Source organism: Microcebus murinus, chromosome 14, assembly GCF_040939455.1.
Source record: "Microcebus murinus isolate Inina chromosome 14, M.murinus_Inina_mat1.0, whole genome shotgun sequence".
NCBI classification, from domain to species: Eukaryota; Metazoa; Chordata; class Mammalia; order Primates; family Cheirogaleidae; genus Microcebus; species Microcebus murinus.
Window position 1 is genome coordinate 73,104,975 of NC_134117.1, and position 25,020 is coordinate 73,129,994.

General features: G+C 53.2%; 1 protein-coding gene and 1 long non-coding RNA gene across 4 annotated transcripts in view; one reads left to right on the top strand and one right to left on the bottom strand.

Moving 5' to 3' along the window:
• RASGEF1A (RasGEF domain family member 1A) overlaps positions 1-25,020 on the top strand; it is an 81,905-nt gene that overhangs the window by 24,032 nt on the left and 32,853 nt on the right. The window contains exon 1 of one of the 3 annotated variants that reach the window (XM_012778934.3): positions 21,041-21,189. The exons of 1 other annotated variant lie outside the window; for it this stretch is intronic. The gene's annotated coding sequence lies outside the window, so the exon portion shown is untranslated. Of the gene's footprint in view, positions 1-21,040; positions 21,190-25,020 lie in introns of those variants that run through there. One more of the 3 variants, XM_076010262.1, reaches the window with a different exon arrangement.
• Positions 1,316-16,360, bottom strand: LOC142875579 (uncharacterized). Its single transcript, XR_012922918.1, has 3 exons — positions 16,275-16,360; positions 13,355-13,457; positions 1,316-1,394 (listed from the first exon to the last, which is right to left on the bottom strand). It is a non-coding gene; the product is annotated as an uncharacterized LOC142875579 (long non-coding RNA).

Consider the following 25,020-nt stretch of genomic DNA (forward strand, 5'->3'; position numbering starts at 1 on the left):
GCCTGTGACAAAGGAAGACCCTTCAGCATCTGGAACTAGAAGTCAGAGGGTCTCTTCCTGTGTAAAATGTGCGTATAAATCTGTAGGTCTTGTTTCCTCTTCTCAGGCCAAAGCTGTGACATTGTCCTTGGTCTCTCTCTCTCAAGATCCACATCTGCTCGCTGAGCACACCCCTGTCTCTGTCCTCTGCGAGCACAGGACCTGCCCCTCTGGCCCTGTACTGCCACAGCCAGACCTCCGAGGTCCAGGCCGCCCTGGAGCATGGGCAGTTCTGCAGGTGTCCAGCAGGCAGTCTCCTCTCCACAAACTACCCGGAGAGGTTTAGACCCAGTGGGGTCATTCTCCATCCAGCACTGGGAAGTGGGTGTGAGCATGGATGGCAGAGGCAGGCACCCCAACAGACACGGCTCCGAGGGGCTGGAGAGGGGCCCTGTGCTGGGTGAACAGTATTCCCTGATCCACCTGCAACCTATGGGTGGGACCTTATTTGGACATAGGGTCTGTGCAGATGTGGCAGGTAAAATGAGGTCACACTAGCTGAGGATGAGGCGGGGGTCGAGGCAGAGGTTGGAGGTCGGTGGCTGCAGGCAGGGATGCCGTGGAGGAGCACCCACACCAGAGGCTAGGAGGGAACTCAGCCTGCCGAGGCCTTGGTTTCAGAATGTCAGCTTGCAAAACTGAGAAGACATTCTGTTGTTTTACACCACCAGTTCCTGGTCATTTGTACAGCAAACCCTAGGAAATTAACCCAAGCCCTTGTCCTGGTCACAGGCCCGCCAGGGCTGTTCTCACCTCCTGCTATCTCGTTGCAGCTGCAGCCTGCAACGCTGGGCTCCTCACTGCTCCTTAAGAGGCTACAGGCTCTGCCCTAGGGTTTTGCACTTGATTTGCCTGGACCCACGTGGCCATGCAGGTCTCTGCTGGGAACTCCCCCGTCGGAGCAGTCTGCCCTGACTGCCCCGACCAGACCAAAGCCCGGGCTCTGTGCCTGCTCCGCTCCACCTGCGGCTCCGGCTTCTCCACGGCCGTTGGCAGCTGGTGGATATTTACGTGTTTGGTACTTGTGTTCTACCTGGTCCTGTGCGCTTGTGAGGGCCGGGACTTGGTCGGCTGTGTTTATGGGCATATCGTCACCGTGCACTGCTGCAGCAGCGCACGGCACACCCTCAGCTCTCACTGAATGGAAGAATAAGAAAAAATCCACAAGCCAGCTGAATAAAGGAGAAACCCTAAAACAGGCAAGTCCAGAAGAAAGGTACCTTGTTAGCTCGCTCTCACTCATACTAAAGCCATGCAGGTGAAGCCCACGGAGGCCGTCCTCACCTCTAGGCTGTGGTACTGCGAGAGGGATCGGTGCTGTCCTGGAGTGGAATGTTGGCCATCATCTTTTCTTCCTTTTTAAGAAATTGAAATATATAATTTACATAGCATAAAGTTTACCCTTTTAAAGTAGATAATGTAGTTTTTTTGTGTATTCACAAGGGTGTGGAACAATCACTGCTGTCTAATTCTAGAACATCTTCCTCATCCCTGGAAGAAACTCCGTACCCATTAGCAGCCACTGCCCTGCCCCCACTGCCAGCCCCTGAGTCACGAATCTATTTTATGACTATGGATTTGCCTCTTCTGGATAGTTCATGTAAGAGGAATTTCACAACACGTGATTTTGTGTCTGGCTTCTTTCACTTAGCATAATGTCCTCAAGTTCATTCACAGTGTAGCATGAGCCAGCACTTCATTCCTTTTCATTGCCATGCAATACTCTGTTGTGTTGCTGTCGGTTTTGTTTATCCATTCATCAGTTGTTGGACATTTGGGTTGTTTCCATTTTGTGGCTAATATGAATGATGCTGTAAACTATGAACATTTGTGTACAGAATTTTGTATGTACATATATTTTCAAATATCTTGGGTATATATCTAGGAGTGAAATTGCTGGATCATATGATAACTTTAACAGTTTGAAGCACCAGACTGTTTTCTAAATCAATTGTACAATTTTACATTCTCACCAGCAATGTAAAAGAATGTCAGTTTCTCAGAATTTTCAGTAACACTTGTTATTATTATCTTTTTTTAATTTTAATTTTATTTTTTTTAATGTTTTTTTTTTTTGAGACAGAGTCTCGCTTTGTTGCCCAGGCTAGAGTGAGTGCTGTGGCGTCAGCCTAGCTCACAGCAACCTCAATCTCTTGGGCTCAAGCGATCCTCTTGCCTCAGCCTCCCGAGTAGCTGGGACTATAGGCATGCGCCACCATGCCCGGCTAAGTTTCTCTATATAAGTTGGCCAATTAATTTCTTTCTATTTATAGTAGAGACGGGGGTCTCGCGCTTGCTCAGGCTGGTTTCGAACTCCTGACCTTGAGCAATCCGCCCGCCTCGGCCTCCCAGAGTGCTAGGATTACAGGCGTGAGCCACCGCGCCCGGCCTATTATTGTCTTTTTTACTGCAGCCAGTGGGTATGAGATGGCATTTCATTGTGGTATCTCACTCTAGCATTTCCCTAATGGCTAATGATGTTGAGTAACTTTTAATGTGCTTATCAGTCATTTATCCATCTTTTATAGAGAAATTTCTACTCAGATTCCTTGCCCCCTCACACACTTTTTTTAGATGAGGCAGAGTTTCGCTCTATTGCCCAGGCTGGAATACAGTGGCACGATCACTGTAACCTTGAGCTTCTGGACTCAAGTGATCCTCCTGCCTCAGCCTCCCAAGTAGCTGGGCCTACAGGCGCGCACACCACGGCTAGCTAATTGTTTTGTAGACACAGGGTTGCACTGTGTTGCCCAGGCTGGCCTTTGCCCACTTTAACTGGGTTGTCTTTTTATCATTGAATTGTAAGAGTTCCTTATATATTCTGATACTAGACCCTTACAGTATATGTGGTATGCAAAGACTTTCTCCCATTCTGAGGGTGGTTTTTTCCAACTTCTTGATAGTGTCTTTTGAAGTACAAGTTTTTGATTGTGATGAAATTCAGTTTATCTCCTTTTGATTTGATTGTTTGTATTTGTGTGTCATATGTAAGAAACCATTGCCTAAGCCTCCCTAGTAGCTGAGACTACAGGTGCATGCCACCACACCCAGCTAATTTTTAAATTTTTTGTAGAGAATGGGTCTCTTGCTTTGTTGCCCAGGCTGATCTTGAACACTTGGCCTCAAATAATCCTTCTGCAAAGGCCTCCCAAAGTGCTGGAATTACAGATGTGAGCCACCACACCTGCTACATCTAATTTTTTTTTTTAACCAGAGTTTTATGTTTTTAGATCCTACATTTAGGTAGGAGCTCTGATCCATTTGTAGCTCATCTGTGTGTGTGATGTGAGGCACAGGTGCAGATGCTTTCTTTCACCTGTGACTGTCCAGTTGTCCCAGCACCATTTGTTGGAGAGAATGTTCTTTCTCCATTGGATTATCATGGCACCTTGTCAGAAATCGATTGATCACAGAGGCATGGGTTTATTTTGGACTCTCAATTTTATTCTGTTGATTTACATGTCTGTCATTGTGCTAGTATCACACAGTCTTGATTACTGTAGCTTTGTAGTTAAGTTTCGAGGTAGGGAAGTCTGAGTCCTCCAACTTTGTACTTCTTTTTCAAGATTGCTTAGCTATTCTAGGTCCCTTGCATTTCCATGTGAATTTAGAAACAGCTTGTCAATTTCTGCAAAAAAGCCACTAGAATTTGATAAGGATTGCATTGAATCTGTAGGTCAATTTGGGAAGTATTGCCATCTTAACAATTTAAGACTCCTAGTCCATAAACATGGCATGTTTTTGTACTTATTTAAGTCTACATTAATTTCTTCCAACTATGTTTTGTAGTTTTTAGTGTACCAATATTGCATTTCTTTTGTCAAATTTATTCTTAGGGATTTTATTCTTTTTGATGCTATTATAAATGGAATTTTTTTTTAACTTTTAAAATTTTTTGTAGAGATGAGGTTTGCTGTGTTGCTCAGGCTTGTCTCAAATTCCTGGCTTCAAGTGATCCTCCTGCTTTAGCCTCCCCAAGTGCAGGAATTACAGGCATGAACCACCACACCTGGCTTGGAATTATTTTCTTAATTTTATTTCTAAATTGTTCATTACCAGCGTATAGAATTACAACTGAGTTTTGTATATTGATCTTGTATCCCGCAACCTTGCTGAACTCACTTATTAGCTCTAATAGTGTGTGTGTGTGTGTGTGTTCCTTAGACTTTTCCATATATAAGATCATGATATCTGTAAATAGAGATAGTTTTACTTCTTTCTTTCAATTTGGGTGTCTTTTATATATTTTTGTTGCCCAATTGCTTTGGCCATAACCTCCAGAGCAATGTTAAATAGAAGTGGTGAGAGCAGATAGACTCCTCTTTTCCCTACCTTAGCGGGAGAGCTCTTGATCTTTCACTGTTAAGTATAATGTTGTGTATTTTTCACAGATACTCTTTATCAAGTTGAGGAAGTTACCTTCAATTACTAGTTTGTTGAGAATTTTTATCTTGAAAGAGTGGGTGCTGGATTTTATTAAATGATTTTTTAAATTTGCCTCTAAATACTATGCTGTAAGATTGTTAAATGATTTTTCTGCATCCATTGAGATGATTATGTGATCTATTGATATGATATATTACATTGATTTTTGTACGTTGATCTAACCTTGCATTCCTTAGATACATACCACTTGGTCACAGTGAATAATGCTTTAAAACATGCTGCTGGATCTGATTTGCTAATATTTTGTTGAGGATTTTTGCATCTATATTTTTGAAGAATATTGGTTTGTAGTTTTCTTTCCTTGTGGTATTATTGCCTGGTTTTGGTATCAAGGCAATACTGACTTCATGGAATGAGTTGGTTAATGCTCTTTATTCTATTTTCTGGAGGAGACTTTCTGGAGGTGTTAATTCTTCTTTAAATGTTTGGCAGAATTCACTAGTGAAGCCATTTGGCCCTTGGCTTTTCTTTGTGGGTAAGAAGTTTTTCAATTATTCGTTCAATCTCTCCTTATAGAGCGATTATATAGAAAATCATTCTGATTTTCTGTTTCTTCCTCAGTAAGTTTCAGTTGGAGAGTTTGTGTCTCTAGGAATTTGTACATTTCATCTAGGTTATCTAATTTCTTAGCAAATAATTGTTCATAGTATTCCCTTAGAATGCTTTTTTTATTTTTGTGAAGTTGGTAGTAATGTCCTCTCCTTCATTACTGATCTTAGTAATTTGAGTCTGTTTTTTCTTGTTCAGTATAGTAGAGGTTTGTCAATTTTGTTGATCTTTTCAAAGAACCAACTTTTAGTTTCATTTATTTTTTCAATTGTTTTTCTATCCATTGTTTCATTTATTTCCACTCTATAATGTTTCCTTTTTCTGTTATTTTTTATGTAGTTTGCTTCTCTTTTTCTAGTTTCTTAAAGTGGAATGTTAGGTTATCCATTTGAGAACGTTCTTCTTTTTTAATATGGATGTTTATAGTTTTCTTTTTATTTCTTTCACCCCAATGGATGTTTATAGTTTTAAATTTTCATCTAAGCACCTATTTAGTTGCATTCCATAAGTTTTGGTATACTGTGTTTATTTCCATTTTCCTCAAAGTATTTTTCCATTTCCCTTGTGATTTTTTCTTCTTTTCCCATTGGTTATTCAGGAATGTGTTGTATAATTTCCAAATATTTGTGAATTCTCCAAATTTCTTTTTGTTATTTCATTGTGGTCATAGAACGTACTTTGTATGATTTCAGTTCTTTTAAATTTATTGATTCTTGTTTTATGCCCTAACATATGGCCTGTTCTGGAGAATGTTTTTTGTGTCCTTGAGGAGAATATGTATTCTGCTGTTATTAAATGGGGTGTTCTATAGATGTCTTTAGGCCCAATTGGTTTACAGTGTTGTTCAAGTCTTCTATTTGTTTATTGATCAACTGTCTAGTTGTTTATCTATTATTTATTTATTTATTTTTCTGAGACAGTCTCACTCTCTTGCCCAGGCTAGAGTGCCGTGGCATCACCCTAGCTCACAGCAACCTCAAAGTCAATTTGAGTATTGCTCAAGCAATTCTTCTGCCTCAGCCTCCCAAGTAGCAGGGACTACAGGCATGCACCACCATGTCTTGCTAATTTTTTCTCTATATATTTTTAGTTGGCCAATTAATTTCTTTCTATTTTTAGTAGAGACGGGGTCTCACTCTTGCTCAGGCTGGTTTCGAACTCCTGACCTTCAGTGATCTGCCTGCCTTGGCCTCCCAGAGTGCTAGGATTACAGGCGTGAGCCACCGCACCTGGCCTGTTTATCCATTATTGAAAGTGGGGCTATTGAAGTCTCCAGCTATTTTTGTTGAATTTTCTATTTTTCCTTTTAATTCTTTTTTAAAATAATCTTTGTTTATTGAGATAGACTTTTACTCTGTGGCCTGGGCTAGAGTGCAGTGGCATCATCAGGGCTCACTGCAACCCCCAAATCCTGAGCTCAAGCAATTCTCCTGCCTCAGCCTCCTAAGTAGCTGGGACTACAGGTGCACTCCACTGTGCCTGCCTAACTTTTCTATTTTTTATAGAGATAGGGTCTTGCTCTTGCTTAGGCTGGTTTTGAACTCCTGGCCTCAAGCAATCTTCCCCACTCTCAGAGTGCTAGGATTACAGGCATGAGCCACTGTGCCTGGCCTTCTCCCTTTACTTTTACCAGTTTTTGCTTCATGAATTTTCCTCTGTTGTTGGGTACATATATGTTTGTAATTGTTATATCTTGTTGATGGATTAACACTTTTATCATTATAAATGTCCTTCTTTGTCTCTAGTAACAATTTTCATCTTAAAGTCTATTTTGTCTGATATTAGTATAGCCATTCCAGTTTTCTTTTGGTTACTATTTGCATGGAATATCTTTTTCCATATTTTCACTTTAAATCTATTTGTATCTTTCTCTATAAAATGTGTCTCTTGTGGAAAGCATATAGTTGGATCATTTTTTTAAATTCTGCCTTTTAACTGGAGAGTTTAATCCATTTAAATTTAGTATAAATATAAGGGTTCATTTGCTATTTGTTTTTCATGTCATATCATTTTTCATCCTCTATTTCTTTATTATTACTTTTTTGTGTTAAATGGATATTTTCTAGTGTACCATTTAACTTTTCTTATCATTTATTTTACTATATAATTTTGAGTTATTTCCTTAGTTATTGCCTGGCAGGTTAGAATTAACATCTTAACTTATAATTATGTAGTTCAGATTAATATAAACTTATTTTCAATAGTATATAAAAGCTTTGCTCTCTTTCCTCCATTCTACATTGTGCTGTTTTTGTCATAAAATTTATGTTTTATGCTGTGTGTTCATCAGTGCATATTTATTATTATTGTTTCATGCAGTTGCTTTATTTCAATAGGAGAAAAATAGAGTTACAGCATAATATATGTTTGTATTGTCTTTTAGCTATGTAAAGATAAATATAAAACCAGTAAAGTTACTGGTGCTCTTTATTTTTTCACATAGATTCAAGTTGTTAAAATAGTATCCTTTCATTTAAGCCTGAAGGACTCTCTAGTAGTTCTTATAGGGCAGGTCTCCTAGTGACAAGTTCTCCGTTTTTATTTATGTGGGTAATTTCTCCTTCTTTTTTTTTTTTTTTTTTTTTTTTGAGACAGAGTCTCACTTTGTTGCCCAGGCTAGAGTGAGTGCCATGGCGTCAGCCTAGCTCACAGCAACCTCAAACTCCTGACTCAAGCAATCCTCCTGCCTCAGCCTCCCAAGTAGCTGGGACTACAGGCATGCGCCACCATGCCCGGCTAATTTTTTGTATATATATTAGTTGGCCAATTAATTTCTTTCTATTTATAGTAGAGACGGGGTCTCGCTCTTGCTCAGGCTGGTTTTGAACTCCTGACCTTGAGCAATCCGCCCGCCTCGGCCTCCCAGAGAGCTAGGATTACAGGCGTGGGCCACCACGCCCGGCCTCTCCTTCATTTTTGAAGGACAGTTTTGCTACAAAATAAATTCTTGGTTGACAGCTTTTCTTTTTTTCTTTCAGTACTTTGACTAAGTCACCCCACTGCCTTCTGCCCTTTGAGGTTTCTGATGAGAAATCTCCCTGGAGTTTGTTGAGCTTCTTGGATGTGGAGATTAATATTTTTCATTAAATTTAGGGCGTTTGGGCCATTATTGATTTATATATTTTTTTCTGCCTCTTTCTCTCTCTCCTCTTTTTCTGAGACTCCTATTATACATATGTTGCTATCCATTATGGTGTCTGAGGCTCTGTTTGTTTATGTATGTATGTATTTATTTATCTCATTCTGTTGCCTAGGCTTGAGTGCCAGTGGCATCAGCCTAGCTCATAGCAACCTCAAACTCCTGGGCACAAGCAGTCCTCCTGCCTCAGCCTCGCTAGTAGCAGGGACTATATGCACTACCATGCCCAGCTGATTTTTTCTATATATTTTTAGTTGTCCAACTAATTTCTTTCTACTTTTTTTAGTAGAGATGGAAGTCTTGCTCTTGCTCAGGCTGGTCTCGAACTCCTGAGCTCAAACGATTCTCCTGCCTTGGCCTCCCAGAGTGCTAAGATTACAGGTGTGAACCACCGCACCTGGCCTATTTATTTATTTTTTTATTCTTTTTTTTTTTGTTCTTTTCCTCAGACTGAATAATATCAATTGGTCAGTTTTCACGTTCACTGATTCTTTCTTCTGTCTGTTCAAAGCTGTTTTTGAGCCTTTCTAGTTAATGCTTCATTTCAGTTACTTAGTTTTCAACCCCATAATTTCTACTTGGTTCTTTCTTTAAAAAAATAATTTATATTCCTTTATTGATATTCTCTACTCGGTGAAGCCTTGGTTCCTATATTTCCTTTAGTTTTTTAGATATGGTTTCTTTCAATTCTTTGAACATACTTAAAGTAGCTAATGTAAAGTTTTTGTCTAGTAAGTCAGTTATGGAAATCAGATTCAACCCCCTCTGCCAGGTTTGTTGTGGTTACTGTTTGTTGTAGTAATAGTTGTTTTGTGACATTTCTGAATTAATTATGCAAAGTCTGTATTCTCTTGTCATGTATGGTACTGAAATCTCTACTCAGTTATCTTAGTGGTCATTTAATGATAGGACAGAAATTTTCTTAAATACTCAGAGCCAGTAAGTCTTCCAATCTTTGCCAAGGGGCTCTGTGTGCTGGAGTGTGCCATCAGCTCTCAGCTAGGCAGTTGACAGCCCTGCCTTAGTTTTCACTTCCTGTTTGCACGGAGCCTCAAAGTTAGCTAGAAGCGAGAGCTTAGCATCTCGTAAGGACTCTCCTGAGCACATGCACAGACCTGAGCATGCGCGAGCCCTCAGATTCCCAGGAATGCAATGCAGCTTTTTAAAGCCCTTATGGACACCTCATTACCGAACTTTTCTTTTAAACTTTTTTGTTAGTCTGTTGCTTGCTTCACTGCTATGTATTGCTTCAGGCATTGTGAAATTAAATGCTTGTAATTGTTTTTGACAATCATCCCTGGGAAATAGTGTTTTTGTACTTGGATAGCTCTGAGTCAGACATCCTTACAAGTAGGGTCTCCATGGGAACCACCTGACAAGTCAAATAATGGCAGTTTTCTGGGGATGAAGCCTTGGAAGAGTTCCATCCTTGTCCTGTTTCCTCCAGTGGCTGCCAGGCTGCTGTTTTTCATGACGAATATGGGGTCTTATTTTTCAAGGCACTGGGGAGTAGAAAGTTGGGGATGTGAGTAGGTCAAGTTCAAACTCTGTGAAACTTGTGATTATTACTGAGATTCAGTTGTGTTTTGTGAATGAATGCTCCTCAGATTTTTGCAAGCTTTTGGTTAATTTCTAAAGTTCTAAAAAAATGGATTCTGACCATTTTGCTAGTTTTCTTGTTGTGTTTATGGCAGAGAGGGTTTTGGAGGTCCTTACTCCACCATTTCACTATCTGGGCCATCCTCTTTTGAAAACACTTCTGAGATGTCTCTTTATTAAAATTTTTTTTTTTTTTTACTTCAGTAGATCTAGGGGGTACAAGTTGAATTCCATTACATGTATATATTGTATAGTGGTAAAAAAGTGGGCTTTTAGTGAGCCCATCACCTGAATAGTGCACATTCAGGTAGGTAATTTTTCATCCCTCACCTCCTCCTGCCCTCCCTCCTTTTAAGTCTCCAGTGTCTGTTATTCCACCCTGTGTGTCCTTGCGTGGCCACGGCTCAGCTACCACTATAAGCGATAACGTGGCATTTACTTTTCTGTTCCTCAGTTATTGTGAGTCTCTTTAAACTTATAATGCATACAACCTTTGATTCAACACTCCAACATTGGAGTTTATCTTTCATACTGTATATTGTCATGTGTCTGAGTAAAACCCCTGGTCGGGGATGCCCATTACAGGAGTGTTGTAGTCTGTGGTGACGCGTCTTCTGCGGGGGATCCATCACATGTGACAGTGCAGCCTCCCTTTAGACTGTCCTGCAGCTGTCACAGAGCATGAGGAGTCTCCTGGAACCCAGGGGCTTTGGCCAGGGAGCTGCAGGTGTCTGGGGCCAGGGGAGAAGCCACGGGGCATTCATGCCAAGCACCGCTGCTTGGAACAATGAATACCAACATGTTGAACTTGAGAGCCTCTGATCCTGGGAATGACTAAGAAAGAAACTTCGGGACATTTATCTCTGCTGTAGGAACAGACACAGACTTAGAAGCATATGTGGGCTCTTGCACACGTGGTTGCCTCATTTCCGTTTGACGTTGGATTCCCTTTCCACCAGCCTGGAGCACCCTGGCGCCTTTGCAGAGCTGCGGGACTGTATGTGGACATTGGGCTGGGACAGGGAGTAAGAGGTTAGGGAGAAGCTACAATAAAATATAAGTGAGCCATCAAAACCTGTAGGGCAACTATTTAAAATATTTTAGGTCTGTGAAGTAAACTCAGAAGCTTGGGTGTAGGCGACCACGTGTTTGGCAATGGCTAAAACCTCCTGAAGGTGGATCTGGAGCACCCCTTTCCCCTGCCAGGCGGGTCAGAGGCTATGCTGGGCCCAGATTGCCGCCCACAGGGTACAGGGTGGGTCTCCGTGTGCTGTACCCAAGTGACTGTGGGACAGGCCTCTGTTCCCCGTAGGAGAAGGAGGGGCCCTGTGGCCGTCCTGAGACATTCCCACTCAGAGAAACGCTCTGGTCTAGGAGGCTGGGGAAGTGCTGGGAGGGGTCCCTGAGGACTGAGTGCAGTGGAGTCCCCGAGGAGGAGCAGCTTAGGACCGGGAGAGCTGGGCTGGCCCTGTATCCTGGCATGAGCATGTGGGGCTCCCTGGTATTGGGCCTGGGCTTGGGAAGCTACGTTAGTTGGCCAGGTGCCCCCAACGGGCCAGGCAGGGCCAGGAGTGAGGAGCTGGGTCAGGCTGGGGAGGGGCAGGTGCAGGCTGCTTTTGCTAGAAATGTGGGTAGGAAGAAATAGAGATTAGGAGGCAGCTAGAGAGGGGCTGGGGTCAGGGAGACTGTGTGTGTCTGAAAAGGGGCAAAGAGTAAGAATGAGAGGACAGGGCCACACTGGGCATCACAGGGTGTCAGTGGTCAGCTCCAGGAACTGGCCCCACCATGGCCGAGGGCTCCCCGAGGGTGAAGTAGAACAGACCAGGAGCCCCAGGGTCAGGGAGGAGGGAGGAGCCCCAGGAGGCTGAGGAGGTTAGGGAAGGAGTTTGGAGCTGGCCAAGGACTAGACAATTAAGAGTCCCTGTCATTGCCTTGCTGGCCCTGAGACCCCCACAAAGCCAGGCTGGCCCTAAGCACCCTCCCCTGCCCAGCGCACACCAAGGGGTCTCAGACATGTGCTCTTGGGCACAGTTTCCTCTGAGAATGGGGGGCAGCAGTCAGGTGGTCGGTGGAGAGGAGAGGGCAGGTCGTCACCTGGCCCCACGGCACCTTCTCCAGGACCCTGGAGTCTGCCCAGTTCCTAGAACAACCAAATGAGACGCCTGCCTGGACATGTCTGTGACGGGCACAGCCCTGTGGCGGTCCAGCTGCTTTCAGGCTCCCGCAGCTTCCCTGGCCCTCCCCAAAGAGCAGAGTGGGAGTGCCAGGCCCAGCGGCCACGTTGGCCTCTCCAGGACAGTGCCCAGCGTGGACCCTGCTCCTGCCTGGCTGACCTGCAGGCTCCCAGAGTACGGGTGGCCCAGCCTCCACCTGGCCTGGACCCAGCCCCAGGCAAGGAAATGGAGGGCAGAGAGGGCATAGGAGGCACGGCAGCACTGTCCCCTCCCCTCTCAGGGCCCAGCTGGCCAGCTGTCCTCTTGCTGGTACAGTCGCACACACCAGGATCGGCACTGTGGTTCTGCCCGGGTCCCACTGGGGTGCTGCCCTTTGGAGCCAGGGCTGGGGATGCAGAGATGGGGGGACCCAAAGTGGGTCCAGGGCCCTTCTACCCCCAGCCCAGATGGGGAAACTGAGTCCCACAGAGGGGCAGGGCCTACCCAGGGCCTCACAACAAGCTCTACACCCCTAGCCCTGCAGGGGCCCATCCGCCCACCTGCACCCCAACCTGTACCACACATCAGCTGTGATGTGTCCTGCTCCATGTCCTGGCCCTGGGTCCCTTTATCTCATACCAGGAGGAGCTATTTATGGGTTCTGTTTTTTGTTTATTCTTCTTACAAAAGCATTTTTGGATTATTGAGATACCTAAAGTCCACATAAGCTGTGCTTGCACTTCCAAAATCGTACCCCTGGCATTTGGATTCTGCCCAGAGAACAGAAGGTCAGCAGCCCATGAACAGGCCCCAGAGCCCCATCCCAGGTGCAGAGAAGAGAGACAGGACCCTGTGGTCTTGGGACATCTTCCTGGTGCTGGGGGATGGCACAGACATGGGAGGACTCGTTCCCCTGATTGCAAGAGAAAGAGCGCACGACACCCCCCCTCCCTGGCGCTGTGGTTTGGGAGATGGGGCAGTGAGGCCCCCAACGCTGTTCCCTCCAGCCCCGGTCACCCTCCCCAGTGGCCTCAGCCCCCTCTCCTTTTAAAAATGGAAACAAAGCCTCAATCTGTAGGGTCAGTGCCCCCCTCGGGCTGCAAGGATCCCAGTGACCCCTGGTGGAGTGAGGCCTGCAGCACGCGTGCCCAGCCCAACACGCAGTCCTGAAGAAGTTGGCACCCAGCTGCACGGGGCGTGTTCAGGGCCCACGCTCCTCCCGGCCCCACAGGTCTGTGCCATCGCCTTTCCTGTCACTAGCTGGACATCGTTCATTTGTTTATGTGTTTACTGGGCCTCTAATGCCCAGGCCTAGGAATGTTAGCCCTAAGAGCAGGGACGGTGTCTCTGAGAACTTGGCACATTGTAAACATTCATTGCTTTTAAATGAATAAGTACATGGTCTAGTTAGGAATGCAGAAATACCAACCAGTTGTTGAGAAGCCCAGGTGAGGAGCTGCAGGGGTGCAGGCCTACTTCCCCACGCCCTCGCCTGAGGCAGATGTTGCTAATCCAACATGGCACCTTTGACCCTGTGGAGAAGACAGGTACTCTGAGCTTAGATCCTCACAGCCGCCAATTGTCCTGAGTGAGTGGGAGGAAGAGTTGGTGAGAGGTACCTGGCATGAGGGGCTGGCAGCCCAAGGGGCAGGCCCTTGAGGACACTCCAAGAATCAGGAAGACTTCCTGGAGGAGGTGGCAGGGTGGTGTCTGAAAGGCATTGGGGCAGAGGGGAGGGAGAAGGACAATTTGAAGGGTGGGTAATATAAGTCTCCGAGGAGGGAGTGTGTCAGGCTGGCTTAGGGGCCCACTGCCTGCGCCCATCAGCTCCCCAGCCTGTCCCTGCCTGGCACCATGTGGAGCCTTCTGGTCTGCCAGCTGGAGGAAGAAGCGAGAGATGTAAGGAGGAGCTGGGGGAGCACCTCTGAGCACGTGTCTGCAGGGGCCGAGCACACGCTGGGACATGTTCTGAGTGGGTGAATCTGTGTGGGGGACTCATCGGGTTCTTCACAACAGAGTGGAAAGACAGCCCCTTGGAGGACGGAGGTGCCCTCTGCTCATCCACGACACCCCACCTACCCTCCCTTCCTTGGCTACACCCTGGCTGGTGGGAGCAAGTCTCTCTTCTCTGGGAGCCTGTGAGGGACCCCAGAGAGTGCCGAACCTCTGGTGGGCTGCTGCCTCCTGCTGCAGCCTCCATGGGACCAGGGAACCTCATGCCCTGGTTTTAGAAAAAGAGCACGCATCGTGTTGTGCTGTGATAGAGCCACTCACAGTCACTGGAGAAAGCCTGAGCAGCGCTTGACAAGGCCGTGGGGAGAAGAGAGGCAGGAGACATGAGGTGAGGGGGAGGGTATGGGGGTGGCACCCTGCTTGACCTTGTCGTGTGTGTATGTATCTGTCTGTTTTTAGGGGTGGACACACACACATGCACATGCACACACACACACCTGATGCACTCACACAAACAAGCACCCCACATATGCACAAAGTTCACGTGCATATGCATACATGTACATGCGTGCATGTGCGTGCACACACAAGGTCACACACACGCACACTGATGCGCTGTGCCCCCGCAGATGCCTGCCTCAAGGAGTGGCTTTGCCCCTGTGAGTGCCTATGGACACCTCCCTGCCGTCATTCCTCTCCTTCTCCCACTGTGGCCCTGGCCTGTGCCCCACACCAGAGCTAGCCCTCTGTGTTACCTTTAACATTATTTTTGCAGATTTCACAGGTGAAAATTGATGACTCAGGCTTTAAATTGCAATCTGCTTTGTTGTGAAGCAGTTTGCTCCCTGCTGATGGGCCTTTCCTGTTTGCATTTGCAAGCCCCCTTTCTCAGCAGGTGTCAAGGAGTGTTCTCCCAGTGTGTGCTCCTAGAACAGCAGTCCTCCGCCCCGTGATGGGGGAGGGGTCTCTGTGGTCACAACCTGCTTCATCTCCAGGAAGTCTCCCACCCAGGCCATGCCTTGGCCCTCACCTCTCCTGCCTGGTGGCTGCAGCCTCCTCCGGGGCTCCACCTGCCATGGCCTGAGTCCTGCCCGTCTCTACCTGGACATCATTTTCACTGTCCCCTGTGCACCTGTGTTGGCTGTGCTTGGTGCAGAGGTGTCCCCAAGCTCCTGGAGTTCTGCCCGCTGCTGCCCGCCCTGAGCAATGAGTCCCCACACATCCATGGGGGCAGGAAGGATTGCATTGACTTTTCAGCAAGTTCTGGGGTGATCTGGTCCAGTTTGAGAGCCTTGTCTGGAGGCAGCCTCCCAGGGCCAGGACTGTGGAGTCGCAGCCAGACCAGGTGCAGGTGAGCGGATGCACCAGAGTGGCCAGCTAGCAAGGGGGTGAGCGTTTAGGGCCCTCCCCTGGCCACTGCAGGGTCTCCTGGAACGCTCAGGAGAAGGCAGCTCTGTGGTCACTTACCTTTGAGGAAGGCTCTGCCAAGTGCTCTCTCCAGAGCATGCCACACACGGCGCCAGGCTGAGGGCGAGCGGGCCAGAGCCAGCCTGCTCCCCGCTCGCCAGCCATGCCCTTCAGGGCCAGGGTGCTGTTTCTACTTCCCAGGAAGGCACTGTAAGGCCAGATCCGAGGATGCTGAGAAGCCCCCTGCGGAGACCCCAAGGCTCACCCCTTGAGATTCAGGCGCGCTGCCCTCCCACAGCCCTGGGGACCTGCAGCCTCAGAGGAGTGCCAGCCCCCGAGCCAGCTGGGCCTTGAGCAGGTCCCAGTCCGTGCGACTTGTAGAGGCTGAGCCTGGACTGTGCTGCTGTGTGGGTTGGTGCCAAGCCAGACTGCAGCTCCTGTGCAGCGCACCCTGCTCAGTGCCTGTCATCATGGTGCCCCGTGCCAGGCCAGCACTGCCCTGACTTCAGTCTCCCTCCCTGTACAGTGGAGAGAGAGGCTGTGCCAGCCTAGGAGGTCCCTCTCTCCTGCCTCCATCCTCCCCAGCCCTGTCGTCTCTGTCCCACAGACAAACCTCCCTCCTGGGCAGTGCAGCCTCAGCTGTGCCCCAAGGCCAGCAGCCTGCCCAGCCTGAGGTCACATGCCTTCCACAGGCCCAGCTTCTGGGTCCCTGTCCTGACTGCCCCTGCCCCCAGGCCCCAGCAGGTGGCCCCTGGGAGCCCAGCTTCACACCCTGGGCACTGACTGGGAGTGCAGTGTGTCCAACCTGCAGGGAGGGCCACCTCGCCAGCCTGCGGTACACACGCCTTTGGGGAAAGACTGTTCCCTGCCAAGCTGCTTGGCTCAGACGAAGAAAGCTGGGCTCCGAGTGGGACATGGCACCCCATCATGCATGGGCTCCCTTGAGCTGGCGGCCGCAGACACCCTCCCCCATTCCCTGCTTCACCCACCTTGTTCCTCTGTAGACCCACCGCCCGCCAGGTCCCTGGGCTCTCAGGCAGCGGGAAGGGCTGGGCCTGGGGGATGACAGCTGTGGCCGCAGGGACCATGATGATGTGTGGGCACGAGGTCTCTTCCCCTCAGGCGTGGCTCCCGGCCTCTTGGGTGCAGGGAGTAGCTGCTGTCCCGAGCAGTCAGCACCTTCGTCACGGCTAGTTACCTGCTACTCACATGCGGTCAAGGTGGAAGGCACAGCCGCCCCCAATCCCCTGTCTCCTCAGGACAAAGGGTAAGGGCCTGTGGGGCTGTGGGGGGAGGCCTGCGGGCAACTGGCCGCCCCTGGATTGTTTGTTCAGGCAGAGTGGCTGCCTCTGTGATGCGGGGGCCCCAGCGGGGTCAGCTGCCCCTCAGCTTTCTACACCTTTTGCTCTGGTGGTACTAAAACCACAGCGATTCTTTTCTTGGAATATTATTCTCCAAATGGGAGTGTTAATGGGGCAGTGTTGGGGAAACGCCAGACCTTGGGGTCCCCAGTAGACACCCAGGGCACAGGGCTGGCCTCCAGACACCCCACCCTGGAGCCTGCGCTGCGCTTGAGCCTGGGCGTGAGCGTGCCCAGGCCGTCCCGGCTCTCGTGAGGCCGGGGAGGCGCGGCTCTGTGCGTGGCTCTGCAGGCACGGCAGCCCACGGCGGCGGGGCGGCGGGCAGAGCCAGGCCTGAGGGCGAGGGGCCGGCCGGTTTCGGGAGCGTGCTCAGGCTGGACTCGCTGCGCTTCCTGTTTTCCAGACGGCCTGCTGTGTGCCCTGGACAGACCTGCGGCCCCTGGCCGAGGGCACGGCCCAGTGAGGAGGTGGCACCAGCAGGGCAGGGGGGTAGAGCCCTGCTGTCACCTGACCCCTTGTTCTGGAACCCAAGTCCCCCGTGGGCTCAGCCTTCCCGGGTCTCTGTGAGCACCAGTGTGACTCTGGTCGCCCGCTGTGGCCTCTGGTCCTGCTTCTCTGCTCCCCAGCTCTGTCGCTGCCCCAGGCCGCCTTCCGCCCTCCAAGCCCAGCGGACACCTCTTGCCCGCCGCGGCCTTACTTTGCAGGCTGTGCCTTTCCAAGGAGGCGCAGCATCTCCGCGGAGACAGCCTTTGTGGCCGAGGCGCCAGGGAGGGCAGTAAACCCTGGAGTGCTCCTTCCTCTGGGGCGGCTTCCGAGGTGCAGCCCACAGCGAGCCTGGAAGGGCCGGGGACCCACAAGGCTTCTACCTGCCCTGGCTAAGACGTTTCTTAGTGTTTCTCTCTCAGTTTTTTCTGAGCATAAATTGTTTTGAAGTGTGACATATACACAGAAAGGTTGCAAAGTCATAGTGTGCCCTTGGAGACGCTTGTGGGGAGAATAGGTGGGTGACTGGCATCCAGGTCCACCCTGCCCCCAGGCCGGCACTGCCCTGGCTTCAGCAGTGCGGGCGTCTTTGGGGGCCGTGGGTCTGGGTGTGCTCGGGGTCCCATCTTGGGTGTTCTTTGTGCCTGGTTTCTTTGTCCCACTTGATGGTGGTGAGACTTGCCTTGCATGTGGTTGTCTTTGTCCATTCTCGTCCGTGTGGCGAGTTCCACTGTGTGAACACGTCACCGCTCAGCAGGATCCAGTCCTCTGCTGGGGACACCTGGGCTGTGTGCAGTTTGAAGGCCTGTGAGTGGTGCTGCGGCAAACACCCGTGGGTGTGCCCTTTGGTGCGAGTCTGCCGGCATTTCTGCCAGGCCTGCACTGGGGCGGGATTCTGGGCTTCCGTGTGCTCAGCTCTCTTGGGCACTGTCCTCGGAGCATTGTCTGAGTGGCCACAGCGGCTGTCGCTGCCTCTGCCGGCAGCTGAGAGCTCTGGCAGCACCGGGCATTTCTGCCTTTTCCCTGTGGCTGTTCCACTGGGTGTACAGGAAACACACCTGTATTGTAGGTTAATTTCCCTTCCCCTGATGACTGTTTCCTATCTTCGTTGCCCTTTGGAAATCCTTTTTTGGTGAAGTGTCTCTAAGTCTTTTGCCCATTTTAAAAAAATGGGTCTGCTGCCTTTGTGATTTGTACAGGCTCTGGTATGTTCTGGAGATCCGCCCCGCGCTGCGGACACCTCGAGCCACACCCGCATCTCCGAATCTCCGTTTGCACACACACATTCAGCAGACAGGTGCCAAGTGCGTGTATGGGCACGTGCCACCGTCGCTGGGGAGCAGCAGTGAACAAAACAGGGACCCTGCCCTCCTGGAGCTCGAGCCCTCTGAGAGCAGGCTGAGGGACGGGGCTGTTGGGCTGACTCCCCACGAGGGGCACAGTCCGCGGCGGGGAGGAGGTTGGGGTGGAGGGTGAGATGTTGTACGTATCGGCCCACAAGGTGACATGCAGGGGAGACCTCGGGGGCCCTCTGGGTGCTCGGCAGGGCACATTCCTCGCAGGGAAAGGAGTTCGGGCAGGGGCGCTGAGGTCCCAGGTGGGGACGGTCCCCAGGGCACACAGGCATTTGCTTGGACTCTGTCTTTCCTTGGGAATGGGGCAGGAACCATGGAGGTGCTGGGTAGAGGAGGCTCGGGGCCTGACTCAGGTTCTGACAGGACCCTCTGGCTGTCGTGCTGAGACAGTAGGGCAGACCTAATTGGGAGCCCATTGCAGCCGTCCAGTCTCCTGTGTCCGCTTCCTGTTGGCTCCTAGGTGTCTGCACTTGTGAGGGTGTCCTGGTCCCTGTCACCCCAGAACAAGGCTTCCCTGCTCTGCTCTGCCACCCTTGGAGTGCCCTCTCATGGTCATGGATGTGCTGGTCCGGGCCACGTGCCCAGCCCCTAGAGGAGGTGTCTGGAGGAAGGACAGGGCATCTCTTCCTTTGTGTCTTCTCTTTATGGAACCCCCAGCAGATGTCCACTAGCCACACCACAGCGGGCTTGTTCTCCCCTTTCTAGAGGGGCAGTGGTGGCCGGGTGCGGCGGCTCACGCCTGTAATCCTAGCACTCTGGGAGGCCGAGGCAGGCAGATTGCTCAAGGTCAGGAGTTCGAAACCAGCCTGAGCAAGAGTGAGACCCGGTCTCTACTATAAAAAGAAAGAAATTAATTGGGCAACTAATATATATAGAAAAAATTAGCCAGGCATGGTGGCTCATGCCTGTAGTCCCAGCTACTCGGGAGGCTGAGGCAGGAGGATCACTTGAGCCCAGGAGTTTGAGGTTGCTGTGAGCTAGGCTGATGCCACGGCACTCACTCTAGCCTGGGCAACAAAGCAAAACTGTGTCTCAAAAATAAATAAATAAATAAAGGGTCAGTGGGATCCTGGGTTGATCTCCAGAAGTCCTCCCTGCAGGACAGCCCCACCCACAGCTTTAAGCAGAAGGAACCCTGGCTGGGGTCAGCCCTTGGCACAGGAGCCTGCCTCTGTCCTTGGGGGCTGGGAAGGACGTGAATCAGGAACACACATGAATGCTGTGGCCTCACCTGTGAACAAAGGAGACAGCAGGGTGGAGGCCCTCCTTCTCCTGGGGAGGCCTGCATTCTCCAGGTCCTCGGTGATTCGGGTGTAATCTGTGGCTGAGCACAGAGGCAAGTGACCCAGTGACCATATAGGAACAAGGTGTGGGGTGTTCGTGTCAGCCACCTCCTCTAGACTGCCATGCCCAGGGAGGCAGAAGGGGAGGCTCGCTGTGAAGGCAGGTGGCAGCAGGGCCAACTGTCCACACGGACTTCCCGAGGCAAAACTAGGGCCACCTCAGCACCAGGTGTCCCGCAGGGCCACAGGTCAGGGCTGAGGAAAGTGCTGGGGGGCAGTTGCCGGCAGGCTTACCCAGGGGCACAACCCCAAGCCTCAACCCTCTTGGTGCTGTGGAGAGGAGGGGTCTGAAGGGATGTGAAGCCCATGCAGGCCCAGAACCCACCGGCCCAGACTGTTCTGATGCCACCAGTCACCCACGAGGCCACTGTGAGCTCTGCATCCTCCAGCTGGCCTAAAATGGGACACAGAAACAGAAGGGGGACAGTGTGATGCTGGGGGCTGATGCACCATTCCCGCCTGGTTGCCTGGTGTCCCCCACTGCCCGCCCACAGGAGCTGTACCACGCAGTGATTAATAGTGCAGGCTCACTGAAGTGCCCCAGTCCAGGGCCAGCACTAACTGGCAGAGATGTAGGGGCTGGGGAGCTGCAGAAGGGTGCCTCCAGCTCCTGCACCCTCCTGGGGGAGGCCAGAAAATGGATCCAGCACAGGCCCGGATTCCTCAAGACAGAAATAACTGTCCATCAGGACAGCCTGGCAGCCAGCCCTGCCGCTGGCGCTGGCGCGAGGTAGGTGGGAGGAGAGGTGGCCTCTCACAGGCTACTGGGCCGCACTGGGGTGGGGGATGGGCCTCCTGGGCCAGCAGGACACGGTCAGGGTCATCGCCGTCCACCCAGGCCCAGTGGTATGCCTGTGAACTCTCTGGGGTTGTCGGAGCGCTGCGGGCAGCCCCGCTCCTCCCTGTGCGGTGCAAGCGGAGGCAGCCCCTCCCTGGCGTCCCCAGGCAGCAGCGCGGCTCACCCAGAGCCGCCGGGCTCGCGACTCGTTCCGACGCCCCAGAGGGCGCTCCTCGGCGCAGTCCCTCGTCTCCATCCGGTCTCACAGCCGGCGGGGTGGGGCGCTGCAGGAACGCGGCGGAGGCCCAGTCACCTGACAGGATTCCTCCTGGGCCCTGGGGTTCGCGGGGCGGGATGAGCCGCGCTGCGCCGCGTGTCCGCCCGCCCCTCGCCGCGTCTCGGATTAGCGCTCCCGCAAAAGCAGCTGCTGTGTTCCCCGTGCTCCAAGGAGATGGAGGGACAGACAGTTCCTTGAGGCGCCCGAGGCCAGAGCCGCGTGGAGTGAGTGCCCCGTCAGGGGAGGCATTCAAGCCAGACGCGGGCCGAGCACCTGCTGCAGCTCTGCGGCCGGTATCTACGATGAGGTGAGGCTGGGGCGGGGCAGGACAGGCGCCGGGGAGGAGGTGGGGGTGCAAGGGCCCTCCGTCAGCAGGACCTCACCAAACGACCGACCGCCACCATCCTGCGCTGAGCCACCACGCGCAAGGTGCCCCTCGCCGGCCCCGCGCCCTGCCACCGACACCGCGGCGGGCCGTCCCACGCCTCTGCACCTGCGGTGCTCGCAAACCCGGTGCCAGGCGCGCGCCCTGGGCTCACGCGGCGCCCCTCGCCGCGCCCCACCCCCAGCCTCCTGCAGTCCCCGCCGACCCCGACGCGGCTCTCCGGCGGGTCCCCGGCCCCGCCCCGCCGCGCCCCACCTCCAGCCCCTGGCCTGCCCCGCTCTTGGCCCGCCCCTGCCGCCCCTCGCTCGGCGTCCGGGTCCCGCCCCGGCAGAGCGGCTGCGGCTGCGGGCTGGAGGCTGCGGGTGGGGGGCGTCCGCGGGCGGCGGGCGCCGGCGGAGGAGCAGCGCGGGGAGCAGGCAGCAAGGATGTTCCTGGAGCCCCAGGTAGGGCTGCGGCGCGGGGCAGGTGCGGGAGGCGGCGCGGGCGCGCTCGCAGCGTAGCGCCTCGGCTGCGGTGGGAGCGCGGGGCGCTGGCTCCGCCGCGCGGCCGGCGCGGCTCGGGAAGGGTACGACGGTCCGGAACGTCTCGGACCCGGCCTGGGAGGCAGCCGGTCCTGGGGAACCACCGCGACTCTGCGCGTCCCCACTGGGCCACCCTCTGCCAGGTGGCCGTGCCCTCCCGGCGCGGCCTGCTGTCCCGGGGCCGCCGAGGCAGAGCGGCACCCGCGGCGGGAGGGAGGGCTTCCAGGCCTCGGAGGGGCCACCGGCCCTGGGTCCTCTCCCGGACGTGAGGTGCGCAGAGCCACCTGTTTGCTGCGAGGCGGCGGCGCGCGGGCGGCGTGTGGGCGAGCGCGCGTCCCCGAGAGCCGAGCCCCGCGCGGGCTTCCGGAGTGCGGGCTCCTGCGGGCACTGCGGGAGGAGGCCGGGAGCCGGTCTGGGCTTCCCCGCGCGCCGGGCCTCCTGCCCCTCCCGGCTGTCTGTTTAGACGCGGGGCAGCTGCTGCAGCCGCGGCCCAGACTCGTTGGCCAGGCCCTGTGCTGACGGGTCTGGAAGAGGACCCGGCGGGAGACGCGGGCCTCGCCTGCCCCTCCGCCGCCGCCCACCCAGCGCCACTGTCGGCATCCCGGTGGAGGGCCAAGTCGGCGGAACCCGACGCGCCACCGCCGCGTTCTCGCAGCGCTCACACAGGCGCAGAGAGCACGGCCGATGAGGGAAATAGGTGCAGCGTCACAGGCGCTAGGTGCTCAACAGAGAAAGTAAAGGCAGAAGAGGACAAGAACGCAACAGGAGCGATCAGCTAGGGGAGTTCAGGTTATTCGGTAGACAAATGTCCTTTTGTCGACAAAACAACTCCCAGTGTCGTGGCCTGTGACCACATGGTGTAGTTTTCACTCTTGCAGTGTCCATGGTGGGCTGACTGGGTCCTGCTCCAGTCTGCCCTTGCTCAGGGACCCAGGCCGACAGGGCCACATGGTGGGGGGAGGGCCCTGTATTGGCAGTTAAACGCCCCAGCCCAGAGGGACATGACATTGCACTCACGGCTGCAGGGCCTGCTGGGCCCCAGGGCCCACCCAACGTCCCCAGCACTGGTGATGCCAGTGCTGCTCACCCAACAAGCAGGGGTCTGACAGGGTCGGTGCCCAGCATGCTGACCATCAGCCAGGGTGGTGTGTGTGCCGTAGGGTAGTGTGTGCTGTAGGGTATCCAGGGCAGGCATGTCACAGGGCCCTGACGAGGTCAGGGAGGGGAGAGCAGGGGAGCATGCCAGGAAAAGGCCAGGACAGGGCTTGGAAGAGGAAGCCACCTGCTTGTCCAGGTGCCAGGGAGGTCAGTGAGGTGACGTGGCTGGTGGGGGCCGGCAGGGGTGTGCTCTCACTGGGGTTGTGATGGCACTACTGGCTACTGTGTGCAGGGGCCAAGGACAGCAGGGGCCACCACAGTGGTCCAGGAGCAGATCACGGGCTCAGACAGGGAGGTGGCGGGGGAGGGGCGGGCTGAGGCGAGGCGGTGCTGAAGGTGCAGCTGAGAGGCCTTGCGGGGGCAGGGTGCAGGCTAGTGAGGGGAGGCTCAGGAGACAGGGTGCTGTGCTGGAGTGGGAAAGGCTGCAGGTGCAGCAGGAGGTGGCGGGCCAGAGGCAGGGACAGTTTGACCCCCCACCCTGGGGATGTGGCCTGGTGGTGGGGTGGGAGGCCTAGAGTTCAGGGAGAGGTCTGGACCGGTTGTGCTAATTTGGAGCCCTGGCTTGCTCCATCCTGCAGGACCCGTGCCACCTCCTGGCCACACTGCCTGTGCCTGCACCTGCTGTCCCGGGCCCACACCCCATCTTGCTGGGCCTTCTTGCTTGGGCCCCCTTCTGTGTGAGCTCCCCCAGGAGAGGCAGGGTGAGGACTAACCTGGGGGCACTGTGACCCCAGGGTACAGGGCTGGGGAAGGAGAGCAGCCTCCACATCGCCAGTCCCCTGTGTGCACTGGGGTCAGGCCTGGCTGGGTGCAGGGAACGCTGGAGACAGCACCACCAGCAAGGTCACATGGACCATGGACCACAACGACGTGAGAGGCCCCTGCGGGCTGGGCAATCAGGAAGGGCTGCTGGGGGACAGAGTTGGACACTGGCTTTGGCAGGACAAGTAGGGTTTGGGTGGGTGCAGGGGGAGCTGCCTGCTCCTCCACACCTCTGGGCTCTTGGGCCTTGCCCTCCGGGAGCCTGCCAGTGAGTGACCAGAGGAGAAGCCCAAACTGTCATATCCCCCGGTCTTTCCTCTTCTTAACCCACTGGAATACCCCTGGTTATCCTTGGATGCCTATCTCGGAATTGCCCCTCCACGAAGCCCTCCCTGCCTTCTCCCTACTAGTTCCTCGCCCCTGTGCCTGCCTAGCCCCAGCATAGACCCCCAATCCCGGAGAGATGATGCTGTGCTGTGGTTTACGTCTGCTCCCCTGGTGGACACTGAGGCCCATTCCCAGGTGTGCAGCAGAGGCCAGGAGGGCCTCAGTGGATGTTTGTTGAGTGAGTAAGTGAGAGAAGGAAGGAAGGAACAAACATGAGAGGTAGAAGTGGCCTGTACAGACTGTCTAGTCCCACCTCCTTGCTTTACACATGGGGAAACTGAGGTCCTGAGGGCTGTGGCTTGCCTGAGGTCAGCCAGGAGGTCAGGGGTCAGAGTTCCCAGGCAGAATACCTTCTGCCAGGTTCTGGGCTGCCTGGTCCCTGTGGGTTCCAGGATAGGGGGCCCAAAGGTGGACAGGTTGTGGGGTCTTGGGGGCTCCCAAGGGACCTGGGTGAGCAGTCAGGTGGGAGCATACAGACGACACGGGCCCCACCGTGTTCCTCTGCTCCTCCCTCTTGTGCCCTCAGCTCCCCAAGCTCTGGCCCTGTGGCCTGGTAGTGGTGGCTGGCTGAGACGTTTTGCTGGCAGACCCACTGTCCCACAGTCTCAGGCTCCCTGGGGTCACCCTGCCCCTGCTGTCCGCTCACACACGCTTTCCTGGCTGGGGTGCGGCCTTCTGCATTCCCCACTGTGCGTGTGGCTGCTGCGCGCCCTGCCTGTCAGCCAGAGCCTCCCAGTGGGCCAGCGCCCCTTGCAGTGACAGGTGAGGACACTGAGGCTCCCGAGGTCCAGACTGTAGCGGCACCGGGAGTAGGAGGGGCCCAGCCTCCCTGGGGACCCCAGGCACACACAACAGACATCTTTAGAAGAGGGAGGAGCATGTTCCTGGAGTGCGCAGCCTGAGGCCCCAGTGGCGCGGTGTCTTG